The sequence below is a fragment of the Nannospalax galili genome, unplaced genomic scaffold (genome assembly GCF_000622305.1).
Source record: "Nannospalax galili isolate Female #2095 unplaced genomic scaffold, S.galili_v1.0 scaffold550, whole genome shotgun sequence".
NCBI lineage: Eukaryota > Metazoa > Chordata > Mammalia > Rodentia > Spalacidae > Nannospalax > Nannospalax galili.
In genome coordinates, this window is record NW_008329138.1 from 475192 (window position 1) to 498928 (window position 23737).

Below are 23737 nucleotides of genomic sequence, written 5' to 3' on the forward strand. Positions count from 1 at the left end.
TTAAAAATTTTTTGCATTGGACACATTTCAAGGACTACACACATAACACAGGTTACAGTCAATGTGCAAATTGTAATGATAGCATGAAATTGGGAATATAATTACTCATTAGCCAATTTCATTCACCAGAATAAAGAGGATCTCTGGGGGGATGGCTTCATTTAGATAAGAGTTGAGGTTTTGGCAGAACTTTGGTAGTATCTGTGTCTTTGCTCACTGTTACTGAGCGCTGGGCTCTGCCCCCATCTCAGTCAAAAGGTGAGATCCTTTGACACTTCGGAGCACATTTGAGAACTATGAGATTGTGCTGTTTTAAAAAGCAGAAGCACTACAATCAGCTTGCCTTTTAACATACCATCACTTGAAGCAGAACAGTTCAGGTGCCCAGAGCAGGTCTCTGAGAAGTGTGCATAAACGAGAGCTTTCCTCAAGGGGCTTGAGAACACTACTGAGAATTTCCATTTGAAATTCTGTGGATACAAGAATATTCACTAGTGTTTCTGACATGTAGAAAGGATGACAACACCCGTGCACACTAATGCCCGAAGCCACAGGACTAGAGGGAGGGTGCAGAGTTCTAGCTGATGACCATGAAGCTGACAACTATTATTCCTTACAAAGTAATGCCACTACGAAGGGCATCCAAAATCAGAAGAATTCCAGAATCAAAGATAATGCTGAAGTATGGCAAAGATTCACTCTTCAGAACCTCTGGCAGATGCTAGACCACCATGCCTCACAGACAAGACTTATGAAGAGAAAGGTGAGCTGCTGGAATGTATTTACTGCAAATACTGTAGGGGTTAGCTTCCCGTCCTGCCACATTACACAAATAAGAATGCAAATCAGGTAATTTTAGGATTGAATTATAACTTGTGGATTTGGGATGCTTTTCTTTTTCTTTTTCATATGTTGAAACTGGAACTTATGAAATTTAGGATCATATGTCAAGTCCCTTAAGGAGGCAGTACTTCAAGGATCTCAGGATGATCAATTTGGGAATCCTAACTTGAATCCAAAAATAAAATATGCAGATATACATATACACACACAGGGATCTACAATTGTAAAGTGAAAATGGGTGTGCGCACTTGTATGTACATATGCAGAACCATAAAATGGAAATACAAAAGTTTTTTTACATACCTAAGTATAGAGTTTTGGAAATTTTATGGTATCCCTGGTCTATTAGAAGTCCAGTGCAGACATAAATGGGGGAATGCCCACTCTTCTGTAAATAAGCCCCCACCCCATGCTGTTAGCAAGCCCAATAAACTTGTTAGGATGTAAAAACAAAAAAAACAGAGCTAATGGAAACTTTCATTATTCCATCGAAGTTGACCATATGTTGCCAAATCCTTTGGTCTTTGATTTCTTATTCCTATTTCCCCTCCTTAAACTTCATTGTGTATAAATATTTATGGATATATATATATAATTTATGTAACCTACTTCCAGTTATTTCTAGAAAAATGTGTTTTAAAAATTGCCTCACTTTGGAGTAATTAAAAAAAGTAATTAAAAAAGAAGATGTGCATTTCTTGGGGCTGGAGAGATGACTCAGAGATTAAGAGCCCTGGCTGCTCTTGCAGCACACCGAGGTTCTATTCCCAGCACCCACATGGAGGCTAACTACCATCCCTAATTCTAGTTCCAGGGGAATCCAATGCCCTCTTCTGACATCCGTGGGTATTCCACAACATGGGTGTATTTACATGCAGGCAATACCTTCCTAACATACACATAAAATAAAAATAGTAAATAAAATGTTTTTTAAAGTTTATTTCTATACATTGAAATATATCACCAGTTATTCTGATGTTGAATCTGTAACCTCCAAAGTGAGTGACTTTGAAAACAGAGTCTTTAAAGATTTAATTAAGGTTCAGAAATCATAAGGGTGGACCCTACTTCAGTAAGATTTATTCACTAACAATAGAAAGGATAGAAACCAGGATGTGTGTATATGTGTAAACAGAGAAAAGTCCAACAGAGTGGCAGGAGTGACACCTGGAGAAACTGGGCCCTCCAACATCCGTCTCCTGGACTTTCCAGTTGAAAAATGGTGAGGCACATATGTCTGTTCTTTAGCTACTCACTCAGTGATGTGTTGCTATGGCAACCCTAGAAGACTACTGCACATATTATTGCTTGTGGGCACAACAGATCTGACTGTGAGCTATAAGATATACATTTCAAATGTGACCTTTTTAGGGGAAGGTGGAAGCACCAGATAAATGTGAAATAAAAAAAAATTGACTAAATTCTACTCCCAGATGGTTTATAGATATGGGTAATTGTGCTGCAGTTAGATTAAATAGAATTCTTAAGGACATATAACTAATTTGTTAACTACCCATAAAGAAGAGACAAAGACCACCTGTGTCCTAATTCAGAGACGCTTCCATAGAGTACTTTGTCGACTGCTCTTTTAAGTCTCATAATATTCTCTGATCAAAGAAGAGAGGCTAATGGTTTCATAACCATTCATGTATTATGCTTTTATTTATTTATATATTTATTGTTTAATTTGGGGGCCTTTCTGGAACATGTATTTAATGATTTCTAAAAATCTGTGCAGTGTATTTTAAATTCAGTGATATGTTTTTATATTTATGTAATGATCACTTTTACAATAATCCCTTTAACACTTTCTATCTTTTAAAAAAAGCTTACTATCAGAATTACTTCATATGACTTTAACACAGCACTTCTAAGTAGTATCATTTCTTCAAAGAAAAGCTCATCACTTACAGTTAAACATTGATACTGTATCACCAAGTGACAATGTAGGAAATGTTTATTCCTTTTCAAATTTGTCTGCCTTTGAATAAAAAGCATACACATTAGATATGCCTATCAAAAAGATGATGTGTCAATGCATGAAATTCAGTGTAATCTTTATAAATATGTTTTGGCAAGCAGAACAGCCCATTAATCTAGAACCAATTGCTAAGAAACTTTCCATGTCCATGAGACCAGTTAGTTACATCCTAAATGAATTTCAATACATGAAAATGAAAAACAGTCAGTTTTATCCTATCAGCTGGCCGTATCTTCTTATCTTCAATCTACAGTGCTGATTTATCAAGTCTAGCCTGCAGGCACAAAGTGGAAATAAAAGACACAAAGGCAAAATGGGAAGAGTGGATGACAGGAGCTCTTCACTGTTTCCTCTGAGGCTGTTAGTAGGAAGGGTTTATACATACATCTGCGAAGACACCTCCTTCCATTCAAATGTAGCTTCTGAGAAAAACTGGTTAAGGAAAGGCAATATTATAATTCACAGCTCTGTAGCAAAAGAAAAATCTTTATGAAATAATCGATCCATTTCATATGTATGTACATGAATTTTGAGTTCAACCCCAGAAATAAATCCTCTCCCAGGGCAATAAAATCCTTAAGTCAGCCTGACTCCCTTTCTTCATGTAACCCATTTGATGCCCTTAGAATCTGTCATCTGTCATATTTTTATCCGAACCATTAACCACACTGGTAGATAACTACATGCCATCAAACAATCTGTGAAACCTAGATGTGGTGCTAAAGCTGGCTCCGTGTCATGCTTCAGACATAAATAAGCAAGTTGCAGCCTCTTTCCATACCACTAGCTTTGGGGATTGTTGGCACAGAGAGAATCCAATGTACAATATAATCTTGTTGATACCTAGGATGTGGCCAGTTATCTTTTCTATGATCTATTGTTGAATCTTTGGTGTTTTACTAAAGACTTCAGATTTCTGAACTCCTGTTGGGGTTCCACAACCAATTGTGAGTTAGTCCCAGAATATGCATCCTATTCTCATATCCTTTCTCTGTGATGCTTACAAAAGTGAAACTCATTTTCCATTGAGAAAATTTGAATTCATAATTCTATCTACCATAAACATTCATGTTGTAGGCTCAACTTATGACAGCTAATTGAAAAGGACTCTGCTGACTCTGTAATTGATAGTCATTCTTTTTTCAGGCACTTCAATCTTTTGTCTTAACACTATAATCAGTACTACATGAACTTAGCCGTTTCCTGCTTACTTGTTTACTCTCTCTCAAAAATTACATAAACTCTAAAAGCAGAATTTTGATTTGCACATTGCTTCTCTATAAGTACTACAAAATCATGTCTGATACGAGTTGGCCACTCAGTAATGATTTGTGTAATGTAATTAATTGAAAGTAAATATTTTGGGAACTTTGTGAACTCCATTATTCAGATAATACCTGTGTTAGAATAGCAGTAAAATTCCATTAAAAGAAAATTCCTTCTGGTCAAGAGAACAGAAACTCTGGTCTGGGTGGAGACCCAACCACCCCTAGAAAATTAGTCCTTAAGTCATGCTGAAGAGATAGCAGAATAATTTTTCCTACAATGAGATGTACTTTTAATGTACTTTTCCTTCCAAGTTCCCACCCCTTAGCCTTAGCTCACCATGTTCCAGCCATGCAGCTTTGGAAGTCAGCCTACTTTTCTAAATTATTCAGAAAGGCACAACTTCTTTTCTTTCTGTCTGGATTTTATGCATGTGTTCCCTAACACTTGGGCTTCCTAAATATTTTGAGCTTCCTGACTCTTCCTGTAAAGTCGCCCTTCCCACCTTGTGGCTGCTTGTGTACTGTGTTTAACAGGACTGCACTCTCTTTCTTCTCTCCTCCATGCTTCTCCTCCAGTCAGCTGATGAAACTTGCAGCTTGCCTGCCCCAAGTATTTTGTTTTTGTATTTTAATAAAATTGCTCTCAAGCTCATGTTTGAGTTCATTACTAAATTATTTAATATGTACAAGAACCATAAGAGGGGAACCAAATTTTTCCTGTATCATTTGTGTAACAGTCAGTTTTCCATTGCTATAATAAAATACCTGAGAATGCTAACTTCATAAAGAAAAGTAGTTTTGCAGGTTCAAGGGCATGCTGTAGAATCAGCTCAGGTTGGGTTCTAGCCCTCTTGGCTAAGCCACAGCATGGTTGGTGGCAATGCTAGGAGCACAGGTGGGAGCAGGAGACCTCAATTCCGTATAATATTTCAGAGAGTTGAGAAGCTCCAGGTTCAGGCTCTAATAGTTATCCTTTCACAAGAGCTTCTAAGGGTGGCCCTAAAGTACAGACACTGTTTCTAAGGGTAGTACCACCAATGATTGAAGGCCATCTCTCTAGACTCATCTCCTAAATGATCTATGCATCATCACAGTGGGGATGAGAGTCTAAACCACAGCAGCTTAGAAAGTGTTCTAAATGTACAGGATATAGAATCCTGAACAAGCTAAGCACAGAGTTTGGTGTTACAGAAGTGCTAGAAGCCCTAATGGCATTTTCTGTTAAAATGATAGAGCTGGACTGTCTTTGTGTGGGATGTGTGTGTGAGTGTGTGTGTGTGTGTGTGTGTGTGTGTGTGTGTGTGTGTGTGCACATATATGTGCATACGGTGGCAGGATCCCTCATTGGTCTGAGGTTCAGAGATTTAAACTAGGATGCTTGGCAGGGCAGGAGACATGGTTCAGTGAGGACCTGGTTTCATTTCCCAGCATCTGTATGGCAGCTAACAGTTATCTATAACTCCAGTTCCAAGGGATTCAATGCCCTCTTCTGGCTTCTGCAGGTATTGTTGTATGACACATGCATTTACATGCATGCAGGCAAAACACTCATACACATAAAATAAAAATAAAGAGTAAACTAGGCTGGTTGAGAAGTGAACTCCATGGAGCTCCCTTTTTATGCTTCCACGGTACTTGGATTATAAATGCATGCCACCATGCCCAGGCTTTAAAAAAACTGAAAATTTATGTTGCACGTGTACTTTTATATGTTTAATGTATGTAGGTGTCCTGGAGGCCAGATGAGGGTGTTGAATCCCCAGACGTGGAGTTACAGGTGGTTGTGTGTCACCCAATGTGCGTGCTGGTTTCTGAACTTGAGTCCTCTGAAGAGCAATAAACACTCAACTGCTGCATCATCTCTCAAGCCCCACACCCACTCTTATATGTGAGTTCTGGACTCTAAATTCTGGTCCTTATGCTTGGATGGCAAGCACTTACTAAATCTGATTCTCAGCTTCCTGGCAATGTTTTATTTAGGCATCTTTGTATTCTTGGTCTGTCTCTTTTTAGCCATTTTCCTGTACTAGATATTTCTAAAATACCTGCTAAAAATGTTTTCAAATCTCCATTGTTCTTAAAAGTAATTGGATTGTGAATTCTATAACTTAATAACAGAAAAAATGCAGTGGAAAATAAAAGAAAAATATTACAGACAATAGTTTTGGAGCTTTCTGTGTATATTAACAGACTTATTTTCATATGTATGTATGTGTATTTAATTAGAAAGAAAAACAAGTCTGTGCACTGATGTTGTTTCCTGATTTTCTAAGTCATACTTTCTGTCCCTGTAGGCTGGTATCTGGGAACCATAGAGAAGTTAGGAGGTTTAGAGATGCTTTATTTATTTATTTATTTATTTATTTATTTATTTATTTATTGGATTGGGATTTGCTGAGTATACCTGACTGGCCTTGAACACACTGTGTCACCAAGGCTGGCCTTGAGCTTGTATCAGTTCTCTTGCCTCAGCCTTCCAGAGTGCTGAGATGACAATGCCCAGCTACAGCAGATTTAGATACAAAGGAATCACAAAGCCTCGTTTACCAGGAGTGTAGTTCAGAATGGGGAGGATGCATTCTTTGGGCATAGCCATCTGTTCTACTGATGACCTCTGTGGGTATGCAAAAGGCCCACTCAGGGCCAGAACAGGTGCATTTAGAGTATTTAACCCCAAGACAAAGATTCTTCACCTTGTAAAGTCCCTGAGACAGAGCAAGAGAAAACATGAACAATAGTTTCCTTCATCCCTCCTACCCCTGTTTATCCAATCCCCGAAAAGAAGAGCCATAGGTGCCCTCTGGATTAATGATGAGCCCACAATCACTTAGTATGGGCCGGTCAACAAGGCAGAGCAGGTGAGGAGAGTGAAGTTGTTCCAGGAGGGGCAAGCACATTATCCCTAGCCCAGATAATGGAGAATTTTAGGGGACAGGATGATGACTTTAAAGAATATTAATAAGTCACTTTTTGCTCTTGAGGTCTTGACAATCCTTGTATCCTGGGAAGAACATCCTTGTAAATTAGAATGTTCTGCTCATGATTATTTTTAAGGATATACTCCTGAAAGGCTATGGCACCTAGAGAGCTGTAGTAATCTCCAGTTTGGTCTCCCAAGCTGCTCTCTCTCCTTTTCAAATCCCCTTTCCTCTCCACACAGCAGCCCAGGTGATCTTAAAACTTAAATTAGATTACATCATTCATTCTCTCAAAATGGTTTAGCAGCTTCCATTAGCCCTGAAGATAAAAATGTAAAATCCTTGTGTGACCAATGCATTGCTGTGGAATTTGCCCTCACCCTCACCCTCACTGGATTCAAATTTACCTGCTTCTTTCTCCCTTTGACTTCCTATCTCTTAACATATAGAATATTCTTTTATAGTTCTGTAAATTCAGTTTTCATCTGTGACCCAAGAACTAAGATATGAGCAGGAACTGACCAACAGAACAAAGCTGGTACTGGAGGACTTTTATTTTGAACAAGCCTGATGCCATTCTTCTGGACAACATACACTTTTATAGATTTTTCTCTTTGCTCCATCCCCACCAGGGGAAAGGAGCTGGCCATCTCCTGAATCTATATTTAAGGGAGTTAATATAATTCACAGAGATGGAGTTGTTAAGATTTACTTAGTCAGTTCTCAGAGTCCTGTTTGAATTCTTTGTCACATTGGCAGTTAGGTTTTCATGCAGAAATTTGAATGAGGCAGAAATGTTCAATGTATAAGGCCACTTCATATATCACTGAGGAAAAAAAGAGACAGTATTCTAATATAAGGAGAAATAATGAAAAATGATTTATATTAAGTGCAACATAATGAACTAGATCCCTGCTTGGATGTAGCTTAACTAGAATCCCTGGTAAAGAACTCACAGGTTGCAGATCTGTGAAGAGTCAGAGGGCATCAAATGAGTACTCCTAACAGGAGGTGGAAGAGACCCATGTGGATGTTGTAAAATACCAGGAGTGGCACCCAACAGTTAGCCGCATGCCTTTTGATACTTACATAGCAAAAGGATCTCTGATTATTATCATAGTGATATTTGTCTTTTACTGACTTTTTTTTCTTTTATCTTAAAATTATGTTGTTGTGGAAACTTTTTTTTTCCCTTGAAACTACTAACATCTGGATTTTAACTACATGTCTCTTTCTTATTTCTGTTTTTATTCACACTCTATAGAAATAACTGAGCCTTCTGCCAAGTCTTATTTTCATGCTTTTTAACTACTTAAAAAATAGATTTATTTTGTTCATTTTCTAAATGGAGACTGCAATTTAATGGAGTCATTAAAATTGATCTAATTTTGTAAAATAAGTAACCATGCAAGACTAAACAAATGAAACATTTCTTAGGTAATAACCTATTATATGTGAGTAAAGGCAGTTTTGTTATTTGAAAAAAAAATCAGATATCTGTATAGTATTTAGAATGCCTTTTTATATTCTGCAGCTGTGTGATGCACTCATGTGGGTGTTCAAGAAATACTAAGTGAGTATAGTAATAATATCATTCCAATTAAAGAGTCAAAAGAAAACACATGGATGCATATGTAGAGTGTTTGATGCTATGGTTTATGTAGAAGTCTGCGTGATGGATAACAAGGAAAATTCAAACATCTGCTGGGATTGACTGTCACAATTCAGGAGACAAAGTTAATAAACGGAGTACTTTGTCTAAGATAAATCTATTATTTGGCTTCCTCTTCACTCATGAAGGGCTTACAGTGGCAAATATTATCTGACCACTGGAATAGTCAATAAGGGAAATTCCACTTTGTGTTCAGACTCGAACAGCAGCATTATTCATGATGCTGAAAGAGACCCTGTGTTCCTGCAATGCCTGGCTCCCTTTAGTACTTCCTTATGAGCACATATTCTTCCAATTAAAATTCTGTAACGTTTCTATCTTCTGAATTTTACAATTCACTCCATTTCTCTTTCCTGTTCTATAATGTTGACTATTTTACTATCCAAACCCACCTTTCCCCAAAAATATATAGGGGGCGAAGAAAGAAAAAAAAAGAGACTTTGTATCTGAAAAATATAAACTATGGGTTAAAGTAGAGGTTGAAAATGATGGTTAAGAGGTTGATTTAATTTTAACTGATGATATGTACCTTATATATAGGATTTTCCTCACTGTACAACATTATGTTCTTTGAAAATGACAGGATAATTCAAGGGAGAAAAAGTACATGCACTTGCTATGGCTTCCCCTCACTTCTGCTTGGGCTTTCCCTCCAAAGCTGAAAGACTTCTCTGCCTTTGATAGCTTTGTGAGAGAGGCAGGTGGAGGTCTCCTCTGCCTCTGTCTTTACCATGCCTCCTGGCCATTCTGTGTTTGATCTGGGCTTCCATCTGGCTTCCTAACGTAGCAACTCCAGCATCTAATCCATTCAGTTTATTATCTATTGAAATACATACTGCCTGAAGTGAATTTGTGTTGGCAGCGATGACTTCTGAGAGAGATGTATTTTGTTGGCTATTGGAAGACAAGTGAGTCTAAAGATTCCAAGCTCTCTCCCTGATGACAAACCTCTTTTCTTCTGGCAAAGTTTGGGGTAAAGAAAGTAACCCCTCATGAAAATACTTGTTTTGATTTATTACATTAACTTGTTTTGTCCAAAAGCTAGAGATCTCAGAGGCTAAGCGTAACCAATAGTCTTACACATAATGGAATCAGGTTATCATCTCTCAGAGACCGGCAGGGACTCTCAATGCCTGACTCCCCATTCTTCCTTTTGCTGCCTAACTATCTCACAGTTTTGATTTCCCTTTAACCTGTACAGTTGAATCTGTGAAAGATTATGGCTGTGTCGGGCTTTTCAGACACTGTACGTAAACAGGGTTTGCATACTTCATGTTTTGGTGCCTCACTTCCTGTTCCATCTACCTGAAACTGACATAGAGAAGTGCATAGAGGATAGAACTGTGTGAAAACCATATCCAAAAGGTCAAAACAGCAAAATATGTTTCAGTCTTTTACATAATACATGCTGTTTATTCAAACTTTCATTCTGCCTTTGTGATTCACATTGCAAAACAAAACTGAGAAAATATTTAAACAAAATCCTGCTGCACCCAACTTGAGCTGCTCACTCTGTCTACATTCGTCTTCACTGAACATGTGACAGATTTGATTATGTTATGAATAGGTGTTGTTTCATAATGGTAATTGGGCAGAAATAGCGTACCTATGCCCTGTTTTGCTCTGGGCATACTGTAACTTTGGGTGTACATCTTACAATGCCTTTAGTGAGCAGTAGGACTGACATCAGTTTCTTAATATGATGATCTGTACAGAGATGTGTGTCTCACAGTGTTGTGGTTTGAGAGTGAAATGTCCCTCGTGGGTCATGTGTTTGAACACTTGGTTCCCAGCAGGTACTTCTGGATGGCTTTAGGACTTTTAGGTGGCAGAGCCTTGCTGGAAGAAGTGGATCACTAGAGGTGAGCTGTTATAACCCAGTCCCACCTACTGTTTTCTTTTTGCTTGCTGACTAAGGACACAGTGTGATCAGCTGGCCTCTTCCACCTGCCACCATGATTTCCCTGCCATGGAATAATATATCCCTATGAAATGCAAGCCAGAAGAAATCCTTTATCCTTTAAATTGTTCTTATCATGTATTTGATCACAGTACTCAAAATATAACTATTACAGAGGATTAAAGTCACTTTGCTAGTTCTGGTAACATCTCTGTATATAATTCAAGATAAGGCAGATGCTGTCTTTTTGTTGAACAAGTGACAAACGTGTTTGTAGCAATTCTCCATACAATGACTTATTTTGCCTATATTATCTTTAGAGCCCCTTTTTCTGAACTGCTTATGAAATGAAGAGAGTGGACTTGATCATAGAAATTGCACCATCTTGTTAAAGAATTGGGCTCATCATTACTTTAGAGATTTTTTTTTCCAGAACTCTCACTACCATCCCCCTGAGGATGCTGAGTTCCTGGCACTTCTGCTCTTTCCTTTGTGCAGGCTAGAAAGAGGGGCCAGCGGAGTCACTGTTGGGAGTAACTACTTTAGTAGTGTCAGATCTGTAGTGTCAGAGTAAAAGAAGTAGTGAATGGTGTACCGAGGTAATGTCAACAGATTCCTGTGAATTCTCCACTGATGGTAAGAGATTGACAAAATTTTCATTCACATTTATTTTTATCTGAGTAATGAAGCACTATGTCATATGTAGGTTGAAAAAATTACCTTTGATCTTCATGTGAAATAACTGCTTATACACGTGGTTCATCTACTCATGATGTCACCTACTCACTGTTGATAGAGTTCCTTCTATTTTGTTTATAATTAATCCTCACAAGAAGGGCTATCAAATTAAAGTATTATTTTCCAAAGAGCACAGATTAAAATGTCAATGAATAAGAAAATATTACTATAGGATTTTCCTCAATATAAAATATTTAAAAGAAGTTTTGAAACAAACATCATTGAAATATCAAGATTATTTGAAAGAGGCTTGTATTTAACATCAGAAATAAGAGTAGGTATCATTATTGGCAGATACTATGAGATCAACTAATGTATGACTTGTAAAACTTCTGAAAATTCAGTTGCAAAATGAAAATTTTATTTTCTAGGTGGCACTGCAGAGAAATAAGTATGGTATAGCATGACTTTACAGGTGAGAATTTAGCCATGAATATCAGTAGGAATGTTGAAAGACAGTGAAGATCAGCAAGAAAAATGGATCATGAATATTTAGATGAGTGTTTCTAGGAGACTTGTCTACCAAGTTAGATAGAGGATGATTTGTTTTGGAAAGACAGATAAACAATTTTATGACTATTCTACAACCTTCCATGTATGAACAATGGTAAATTTTACAGAAATATCAAGTTCTAAATACAAGAGTCTTCAGTGTTGCACATTTGCTCAGAAACTCTTAGTCACACCTGAAGTTTCTTGCACAGAGGTTAAAATTATTTGGGTTCACCTAGTACTTTCAGACCATGTTCATTTGATGTTTGCTTTTGAAGTATTCGTATGTGTCCTCTATTATTTTGTGATAGATCTGAATGGTAGATATATTTTAAAAAGCATTCCTTAGCATATCTTTCAAAATTCTCCCAAATCTATCCATTTATGACATGGTTCTATATGTGTATTTTATGTTGGCCTGAGAACCCTCATGTTTCAGAGTGGCCTGAGGGGATCCCATGGCAGCCTCAAAGCAGAAAGCTTCTCCTGTTCTCAGCAGAAAGAGCAGTCAGAGAAACACAAAGTCCAAGGAAACCCTGGTGTGTTGTTGCAGGTGTTGAACATGGAGGAAGCCGATAAGAAGGAATATGGGAAGTTTGAGAAGCAACAAGGCCACTCGATTCCAAAAATAAATAATAAATAAATAAATAAATAAATAAATAAATAAATAAATAAATAAAGGAACTCCAGTCCTGAAAGCATAAGCCATGGAATTCTTCAGGAAACCTTTATGAGATTGCAGTACAGTGTTTCCCCCAGCACGTCTGTGGAAGAGTTCAGCCAGCTTAGCTATTTGATTTTCATCTTGTAAAACCCTGGGCAGAGAGAGTCTAGCCAGGTTCACCACTACTTCTGACTTACAGACTGTGGTATGATAATAAATGTCTATGATTTGTCTCCAAAGTGTGGTAGCATACTATGTAGCAACAGAAAGCTAATACAATGCTCAATTCATGGTAATAGTTATTTAGTTAAAAGACATAAATTTTAACACAATGCTACTAAATAGATATTAAAAATGAGAATGACATCATTCATGTTTATACTAAGGAGGACTGCACCATGAATATGATGAAGGTGCTGAGAGAGTTGGAACTACACATAATAATGCTTATCACTCAAAAATGTGGTCGACATTTAAAAACATGAATATCAAAAACCTTCAATTTTAGAGGGTCAGTTTCATTTACCCCCCTAGTTTCTAATATTATACAACATTTTAAAGCTGTTAATGATTTTTCAAAATTTAAAGTCAGGCAAAATCATTTCTCTTGAAGTAAGTCACTGTCTTCCATAGCAAGTGTCAATTCATTGTAAGCTGGAGGACTGACATGTTGACACTACAGAAGTCCAGTGCACAAAGAAGTTAATATGCGACAGCAAAATAGAAGGCGTCTTCATCAAACAATGCTCATGACCAGGGTGTGCTTTGCTTGCACTTAGCATTAGCCAGGATTCTCCAGATGAACAGGCAAGTGAGATGCACACACACTAGGCAGAGAAACTGGCAGCTACTTGGTCCAGGAAATGAAGCCTCAGAAGAATGGGAATCAATGATGCAGTCCCAATCTGAGGCTGAAGGTTGAAGGCATAGATACACCCTGGATAGTGGTTGATGTGAGTCTGCATTGACAGATTGGCAGCTGGAGATGCTGGAGTTAAATGGCCACAAGCAGTGGCAGCAGGAAGAGAGATTCACTCAAGACAGTGGAGCATGCATGTAATGACCGACCATCACTTCTTCCACTTTTGCTCCTTCTAGGCCCGTCACCTACGGATGGCGCCCTCTCTATTCAAAGTGAATCTTCTCCTGTTGGTGACTTTCACATATGCCAGTTCTCTCTGAAAATTCCTTTACAGTCCTCTTCAAAAATGTGCTCTGATAATCCCTTGGTATCTCTCAATCTAGTCAAGTGGACAATCCAGATTTTAAACTAGTCGTGCTGGTATACATCTGCAATCCCAGCATTTCAGAGGGGGAGGCAGGAAGATCAGGAAATCAAGGTCATCCTTGGTGACATTCAAGGCTAGCCTGACCTTTGTGAGACCCTGTCCCAAAATAAGAGAGAGAGAGAGAGAGAGAGAGAGAGAGAGAGAGAGAGAAGGGAGAGGAGGGAGGGAAAGAAGGAAGAAAAAGAAAAAAAGATTAACTGTCACTATGTAAAAATACAAAAAGTACAGTTGCCATTAGATATGGCTGAGGAGATGCTTCATACTAAATTGGGAGAAACAATACAATTTCATTTAATTTGTAACGAAAGGAGGGTAGCTCTGTGAGGAAGAAATGCTTGCTGGGATCTTATTTCATGACTGAACATCTATAAAGGGGGATACAAGATTTTTGTGAGTCTAAGATTATTCAGCAAGTCATGAGGAAAATTGGGATTTGTAATAATGGACCATAAATGTAGAAAAAGTCATTGCCTGATAAATAGAAAAGTTGACCCTCCGTATCAACACATTATACCTTGGACTCATGAAGAGCAACAATTTGAATCACATCTTGACTCAGTGTTGAAATGCTGAACATGGTAAATGTGACCAGAGAAGCATTTGCCTTCAGAATTAGATCACATTTATAAGCTGCTTTTATTTATTGAATTATTCTACATATTGAAGGAAAAATGTTCATTAGGCGGATCTTACAAGTAGCTTTTTTTTCTGTGACTATCTGTGACTTGCCATAGCTTTATTCTTCACTGATCTGAGGCTTGATTCTAGAAACATCATTTGGTTGTACTGAGATATCTGAGGCAGCCACTTTGTGAAGAGTGAAGCCTGAATGTTTGGTGCTCTCAGTGTTCTTCCTGCAGCTCCCATCTCCAGGTAGAGCCCCCCTTGGAGTAGGAGAGCCAGAATGTCTTTGCACTCTTCCTCCACAGACTTTTATGATCTGCAGCTACATTGTCAGTTTTGTTGGCATCTTATCATCAAAGGAAATTGCTAGGAAGACAGACCCTCACTCCATGAATTCCTGCATCCTTTGGGAATCTCAGCACTCTTGTAGTTAAGAAGCCAACTGTGGAGACAGTGTTCTCCAAGTCCAGCAAAAATGTGGGATTCTCTGTGCATAAGGGCTTGATATTTGCCCAGTCTGTTCACAAGCTAAATGCCCAGGATATTAGAACAGAAGATGGCAGAAGCATTTCTGGCCAGGTTTTAGATGGCAATTGGGCTGCAGAGTCAGAAGTGAACCGAGGAATGAAGGTGTGAAAGGATCTACGGCACGAATGGGGGTGCAGACCAGAACAGCCTTCTGCCACCCCTCTACCCAGATCCACTTTGATGTGAGCTGTGACCTTTAGCGGGATATTAGAACAGGATCTGTAGCTACCCGGTGTGTTTTCCTCCTCCTCCAATTGCTGGTGCTGCAGTGCCCTATAAATGCCACCATGTGTCTGGAAACCTCTCACGAAGGGGCAAAAGTGACTTTAAATCTAAAAGTGAACAATGGGCATCTTGTTGCAAGTCTGGACAAATGAAAGGTGATGACCTTCAGACCATAAAGAAAGAGCTGACTCAAATAAAACAAAACATGTATTCTCTACTGAAAAGCCTGCACAAACTTGAGAAAGAAAGAAGCAAAGAAGTAGATGTGCCCTTCTCATCCCCAGTGGAGATGAAGAATGAAGAGTCAGAGGAGCAGAGAGAGCAGTATCTCTGTGGAGAAAGATGAGGGTATGGTGAAGATGGAGGCAGTTATTTCTTTACCTAGGTAGGCGCCTGTCAGCGATCAAAAGTGTACTAGATCGCATCCCCTCAGATCTTCAGTAGTCTCACTGCTCTCCCTCTCCCAGTCCTTCCTGTGTTTATTAACTCATAATTGCCCTGTGCCCACTTCCAATTTCCCTAAGTCTTACCCTATGAATTTTGCTTTTAATTTTGATACATCTTTATGACTTAACAGTAAAAAGATGTATTTTTAAAAAATAATATATTGAGGCTAGATCCAAATGCTATAGATATGGGGAGCACACTTCATAACTATGAATTCTATCAAATAGTTGATTATAGATACCCTCACAGTCCTCACTCAGTAATAGTTACATTCTCCTAACTGTGATATTTCTTATAACTAGCACCTGACAAAACTATTTAAGTAGGATGAATGAAAAATAAGTAGTTCTATAATTTTCGGCCAGCATTTATGCTCAGTTATCAACACTCAGAAGAAAACATTGATTCCTCATTGACATTTATATTGAACTATAATGTAATAAAGAATTTCCATTTGGGAGCCTGTGAGATGGCTCAGCAAGTAAAAGTGTTTGATTCAAAGCCTGATGATGTAAATTCATTTACAGAACTCATGTATAGATGGAGGAGAGTCTGATGTGTTAGAACATGTCTTTTGTCCCAGTTCTTAGGAGGCAAAGGCAGGTAGATATCTATGAGATGGAGGCCAGCCTTGTCTTCACAGTAAGTTTCAAGTCAGCTGTGGCTACAGTGAGAGCCTGTCTCAAAAAAGAAAAAAAAAATGATGGAAGGCAAGAACTGACTCCACAAAGCTGTCTTCTGACATCCATACTTGCATTGTAGCACACACATGTCCCACATCATATTCACAAAATGATAATAAATAAATTAAAGAAAAATAATTCCCATTTGGGAAGAAGCATAAAGGTATGAATATGTGTGCATGTGTATAAGCCAACTTTTTATGGTGTCTAAACCACAGAATGAATTACTTCCTTTCATAAACTGCTTTTGCTTTGGTTCTCTCAGCAGTTTGAAACAACTATTATTTGCAACTTTGCACATCACACTTTGTTTTAATATTTGCAATTCTGATTAATAAAAGCCTAATTTACTTATAAGTGAGAAATGGCCTTTACATATAAGAACAGATTTATTCTTCTTTGATTTATAAATTTGATTTAAGAGAAATAAATGTGGTTCTTCAATTTATCTAACAGATTTAGGAGAGAAATAAATGTATGCTTAACAGGTTGCAACCAAGTTAAACTGATGTACTAAATGTTCAGGAAGTTGCCAAAGACAGTTGTGTTTAGAGCTACTCAGTACGTAATAATCAGTTTGGTATTTTGGCCTGCCTGAATACACACGATACATAAGATTCTTTGTTTCATAGCATGATATTTGCATGGATGCTCTTATTCTATAAGCATTTCCTATTCTTTTTGAGATACCAGCTATGAGCCAGAGGCAAAATGCTTTTTATTGTGAGACCATTTCTTGTTTATTGTATTTATTCCATGCCAAACTGTCTTGGTTTCAGATATTGCCAGGCATGTCACAATTCTAAGTGATTGGTAAGTCATCACCATAGAGACAGAAAGAAAAAAAAAACCCCAGCAACTCCAGTCAAAATGTAACTGCTACAGAAAAGGCTAAATAACAGTACAAACAGTGTCTCAGTCCTGGGCAGAGTGCTCCTCCCAGGTGAGGCAGGAGGAACAAACAGGCTTTTTAGAAAGAACAAGTGTTGTTCCCATTGATGTTCCTAATAAATCATCATTCAAGAGATTCTGTCAATAACACACTGCCCCAATCGCCTCATGCCTGCAGCATTACGCTCATGCTATTGCAAGCAGATGAGCTATCAAAGCCTCATGCAGTTAAAGAGAGTAGTTTAAAGAGGTACAATAGCAGGCGATTTGCAAACAGCCCAAACCTTTAGCTTCTTCCCCCTTTCCAAAAGTGTGCAGCAAATTTACATTAACACCTGCTACTGGAGATGAAAGAATGGATTTTATACTGCAAGAAGAATGCCAAATCCTTCTGTAAGCTACTCGTTTCCCTAAGTGGTATATTATGCTGAACTAGAGATAGCATGTTGCATGCAGTATATTGGGTCAAATTTAGGTTTTTCAAAAATAAAATTGGCAGTATATAATTTAGTGTCTAGAACTCAAAAGTTACATCTCTTAATATTTGCTACGTACTCGGGAGATTAAATGTTCTCTGAGAGTTGGTGATTTTTATTGTCCAAGGATAATAAGTATCCATAGGCTTTTTACTACATATTCATTCTGATTACTGTGGCATCTAAAATTTTCACGCTGTTAAATTCAATTTATTGTGGAACATAAGGACAATTAAGGGATAGGAGATGACATTATATTACATTGATGTGAGCTACAGGAAACAGAGGCATACATTGCTAGGAATCCGTTATATGTAAACATAATTTGGAGTATATTACCCCTGGTGTGGTGACAGATAAAATTTCAAAGAACTCACTATGTGTCAAACAATTTTGTGTAGAGATTAGTTACTAAGAGCTGATAAATCATTAATTAATTATTGGAATGAATACAGACATAGCAATATAAAAATTATAAAAATCAGAATGATGTCACACATCACAAAATCTGTAAAACTTAATTACAGTCTTGATATAACCAGGTACTAGGTATCAGACACATATTTTCTTGTTATTTTTAGAGTGCTTTATTAGTCTTGGTTGCTGGGTAACACATTACTATGAATCTAGTGGTTTAAAACAAGGCATAATTATTTCATTTTTTTCTTTAGGTCAGAAGTCTGAGCCTGCTTAGTTGTGTCTTTGTAATCCAGGTTTTTCATACCATTAAAGCTGTGGTGTCAGCCATAAATGTGGTCCCACTGCCTTATAGGCAAAAGTTTGACTGGGGAGGTGTCCATGCCCAAGCTCACGTGGTTGATGGTAGAATTTGAGACTCTCACATGTTGTTGCTCAAAGGCATCAGTGCCAAACCTAACCTTTCCATGTAAGGACCCAGCATGGAAATTTTACCAAAGCTAGCAAAAGAGAAAGTCTGCTAGTAAGATGGATATCACTGTGCTCTATAATGAGATTACCATCCTGTGACCATTCCTATATTTTATGGCTAGCAGAAAGTCAGAGCTGTTTCAACTCAAACACATGGAGAGGGAAGTAATTGCTTAAGACCATAAGTACCACAGTGCAGGATAATAACCAGGATACATTTGAGATTCTCTCCAACAGTCAGTAATAATTCTTGGTATGATGATTAGATTCTATGACTGTGCTTCACCAAATGCAGTATGCTTAAATACATTTTATTTTCAAGAAAAACTCCCACTACTACACTGGAGAATCATCCAGTATCAGGATTAAAAGTACAGATCTGAAGGTTGTCTTTTATGACTCTAGCATGGTGCTTCCTCAAGAGCCTGGTGTCATGGTCTCTCTCTCTGTCTCTCTCTCTGTCTCTCTCTCTGTGTCTCTGTGTCTCTCTCTCTCTCTTTCTCTCTCTCCCCGTATTTCTGATACTTTGTATTTATTATCCACAGGCAATCATCAGCCCTGCCTCCCAAATCTCACACATGTTTTTGCATATACCTTGGAGATGTACGAAAGTGATACACGACTACAATCCAAAAAGGTTTTTTTTGACAATAATCATGACCGAGTATACGACAGGGTACTCACGTGGTAAACCCAACTGATCAAGAAGGTGCAGCCATTCCATACCACCTGTGATGATGCAGTTTTCCTGAGGCTGTCACCCACGATGGGGTGAGACTTCTTAGTAATACAGCTGCTTTGAGCTCACTCATGCCTCAATTTTACCCCTCAACCTTGTTCTGTATATAAGCCTAATAACTCCATTAAGTCACACATATAAACTTTGTTGTAATCATTATTTTGGTCTGTTATTAGTGCCATGTCTGAGGTAAACAGACATTTGTTCATGTCCCCATGGAAAGTTCATGGCTACAGAATCAAAAATAAGTGTGGGAGGAGTGACTGCATAGTCCTTGCTTTGGAGAGTAAGGTGTGCACAGAGGCAGGACTCTCTGAAAGTGAGCACCCATGGGGGCAGCCCTCACATAGCTGTCCTTGGTATATGGTCACATGAGCCCTGATGTGTATAGTAAGGCGTGTAACTAAGCCTAAGGCACCTGAAAGTCAGGTCCATGAGGGAATTCCAGGTGACTGTCATCTTCATGTGGTGTGGAATGGCTGCACCTTCTTGATCGGTTGGGTTTACCACATGAGTACAAGGGCATCCTGAAAATGGCTGATGGTCTAGAGCATACATTGCCGTTCCTGGGGCAACACTGTAAATTGTCACACTTCTGTGTGACTTTTGCTATACATAGTAAGATACTCAACCAAGGTACGATGGCTGCCCAGAAGGAACTAGCTTGTGTAGCAGAGGTATTAAAACAGGCACGAGATACACAGCTGTCACACTTTATATTAGCCTTCAGTTTGGTAGGTAAATTGTATAAAAGATGATGAAATGGAGGTGCCAGCTTGCCATGCTTAAGGTTGGTTAGCTGGCTGGAAAGGAAAGTGTTAGATAAAAAGGTGGCAGGGGTTGGGATCGCCATGAAACAGAAACAGAGAGGACTCTAGCAAAGTAAGAGTTTATTTTGGGGTTAGCAGGGCTGGGACTAAGCTCAGGAGTGAGTGAAGCCAGCAGCCTAATGGCTGCAGGCGGTAGCTTATAAAGGGAAAAGAATGAGGAAAAAGAGAATATTTTTCTGCTGCTTGGGGCTGTTTGGGGGCTGTTCAGGGAGGGTGTGGGGTCTGTACCTGGTGAAACTTATTGAGGAAAACATCTACTATAAAACATGTCTTTTACAATTATAGGGTTCCAGGAACCTGTTTGTCAGCCTGTGGAGCATGCTCTGTGATCACAATGCATTGGGTCACCAATTCCTGGAGCTGTTTTGTCAGTTTGTAGGTGGCTGGTAGTTGGCTGACTTAGTTCCTACTAGGGGCCTTATGGTTTCTGCGTCTGGGGTTGCCTGGACCTGAACCCTATCAGGAAAAGAATACAAATTAGATCTTTGTTAAACAACTCTTCCTGAAATCCAAAAACATGGGAACCTAAGGGAAGAGTTGAATAGTGAAGAGAAACAAAAAGAGGTAGAGAAAGAAATATCCATGTTCAGCATGCAGACAGGGGCTGTAATGATGAATCCATGAATCAGCATGCAGATAGGAACTGCAGTGATGCCTTGGTTAAGGGACCATGATAGTGACAAAGAATTTTCTCCTTCTGAACTGCTTGTGTGAGAAGGACTTTTCAGCACCCCAGAAGCCATAAATTATTAAATGAAAATTCTGATGCCAGGGAGAAGATACCTCCCTGTAGTTTGATCAGTGTGGTCTAAATGAGTCCCTAAACCATGAAGATCATTGCCACTGCTGTTTATTGGATGCCAAAGCTATATAGTAGGTCCCTATTTCTGAAGACAATTCATTTTTTGGTCATAGAACATGTCAAAATCAGGGTTGGACTGAACTGGAAGTCCTTTCTCTATGGCCAGCTTTTGTCATGCTAGAAGGTGCTATACAGCCTGCTGTGGAGAACTGTGCACCCTGCAAGCTGCATACCCAAAATGCTAGGCACAATATGCCAGTTGGGGAGATAGTGGCACAGTTGTTATAATCAACCATCCCTTTAAGAATGGTTTTAAGGCCTATGCCACTGGAAGGAATTCACGTCTAATATTCTAAGCCAAGACATAAACCCGTGGCTGGGAATGTCATAGTCTCCAGAGCAATTGCTGTTGCTTTACTATGTGGATGTGAGATGACTGTGAAATTGCCTTCTCAGCATTTGTGTTTACACCCACAGATTGCTGCTGCTGTCTGCCTTGGCTGTGGAGGGAAATTTCTAACAATGGAAAACAGTTACTGATGGAGAGACTCATAAGTGGTTAAACTTCCGGCAATATATAACTGTAACTGTTAAGTGTGGTATGGCAGTCCATATTCAGAAAGGGATCGTACAAATATCATCGTTTCTGAGGCTCAGAAAACATCATCGAAGAGGGAACAGAAAAAAAGAGCTAGAAAATAGAATAAATAATTGTATTATGGCCTTTTCCTCCAGGTATAACATAATGATCCCATTCCATTTGAGAGCAAGAGATTACCTTGGCCAGGTAGTCAATACGTCAATACAGCCAATTGAACAAACAGAAGAGTGGTGCTAGGTCTGTGGTAATGGCAATGAAGCTCTTGACACTCTCTGATAGCAAAAGGGAGATGAAGGTCATAGGACTTCACTTTGGATTCGAGTGATTATTGAGAGATGCTAGAACGTAGGGAGTGAACAGTTAACTGGGTGAATGACTATGATGCCACTTCCAAGAGGTCACCAAGCATGTTGGAGTAGGAATAGAAGTGATGCTGCTATTTGAGGGTTGTTCTTGCTCCTGTATTTCCCTTCACTGCCTTGTAAGCTCAATAAGCTTTTGGTTCACTGAGTTGGACTTTGGTGGACTCATTGCTTTGTTCTGTCATAAATGCCCTATCAGAAGTGAACAGACAATAGTTCAGGTCTTGCCAACATGAGCATAGATAGAAAATTGTCATAAAATATAATAGCATTTCCCTCACATCAGTGTGCAAAGTTTTAATTTCATAGTGGTAAATTTGATTTTATCCTATTATTACACATTAGATATATTCAAAGGATATAACAAATATACAAACATTTGTATTTATTTGTTTATTTATTTATTTATTTTTGGTTTTTGGACCCAGAATCTTCCTGTAGCCCCAGCTGGCCTTGAACTTGCTATGTAGACCAGGCTGGCTTTGATCTCACAGAGATCCTCCTGACTCTCCCTCCCTGAGATTAAAGGTGTGAGTCACCAAGCCTGACTTTGAACATTTTAAAGCATTTAAAGAATTTAAAATGCATTCAATGTGGGGCTGGAGAGATGGCTCAGTGTTTAAGAGCACTGACTGCTGTTGCAGAGGACCCGGGTTCGATTCCCAGCACCCACATGGCGGCTACAAACCATCCTTAACTCCAGTTACAGGGGAATCTGAAGCCCTCTTCTGACCTCGCGCCATTGCACGATACGGGTGGAATTACATACATGCAGGCAATATACTCATACACATAAAATAAAAATAATAAATACAATATTTTTAAAAAGAGTATATATATATATATATATATATATGTATTCAATGTTGGTCTTCCAAACCAAATGCATTTTTATCTTTTAGTGTTTTATAGGATCTACTGGCAACTGGGACCCACTAACTCAGAGGAGACTGAAAGATTTTAGAGTGCCTTTTCAGACTAACCATTCTTGAACCTGAGATTTCTGAGCTGAATTCCTCAGAATTGAGTTCCCTCTTGCATAAACAGGAATGGTAATGCAGGCTGATGGTTTGGATGTTTAAGTGCCAAAACCTGTACATTGTTGCAAGGCTGTTTATAGAGTGTCAGAACAGCTGCCCTTCCACCTGCCTGTGGGTATGGTAGAATCTAGACAGAAACTTGCCACTTGGAGCACAGAGAACATAGCTAAAATGTCTATCTGTTTTTCTATTGAATTTCCTCTACCTAAGGTTGTAAAATTATTTCTGTCCTTAATTCTAAGTTTTGCTGCTTAGCTGCATTGCAAACATCTTTTCCCACTTTCTTGTATTTAAATTTGCTTATGATGGCTGCACACAAGAAAATCTATAAAATGAAATTATATACACTACTCTTTAGATGTATTTTACTTCGCTATTGGGGGAGGGTAGAAAAGCAGAAGTTGGTTGAAGCTTTTGTTATTTTCCAAATGTTTGTTTTACAATAGCTAAAAAGTTTCGGCTTTAAGCACAGATGTTCAAAATACAGAGTTGGTATATTTTCTCTGAATGAATTTTATGAGCTATATTATAGTAGGTTGGCCCATGGATAACACATACGGCTGTACACATATCTGTCTTATATGCTTCTGGGTGTTCCCCACTCCTCCTCTGCCACTCAGGGATGCTTCAATCAAGGTAACAATAAAGAGGAAAGAGTTGGAGTGGATCAGAAGATGTGGGAAGCATCTGGTTCTACGACTCAGCACTGCCCACGGCAATCAATTCAGAAGTCTAACTTTGAGTTCCCTAATCTAGCCTGTCAAATGCAGTTCTTTCTAATTAAGGATACATCCTGGAAATAACGTAGAAGGAGAGGTGATAACATATACGGGGAG

The 23737-nt window shown here is 38.6% G+C and overlaps 1 pseudogene; it reads left to right on the forward strand.

The window, feature by feature from the left end:
• The first annotated feature begins 538 nt into the window (after positions 1–538).
• On the forward strand, positions 539–15531 carry LOC115070337 (annotated as a pseudogene).
• The last annotated feature ends 8206 nt before the right edge of the window (positions 15532–23737 follow it).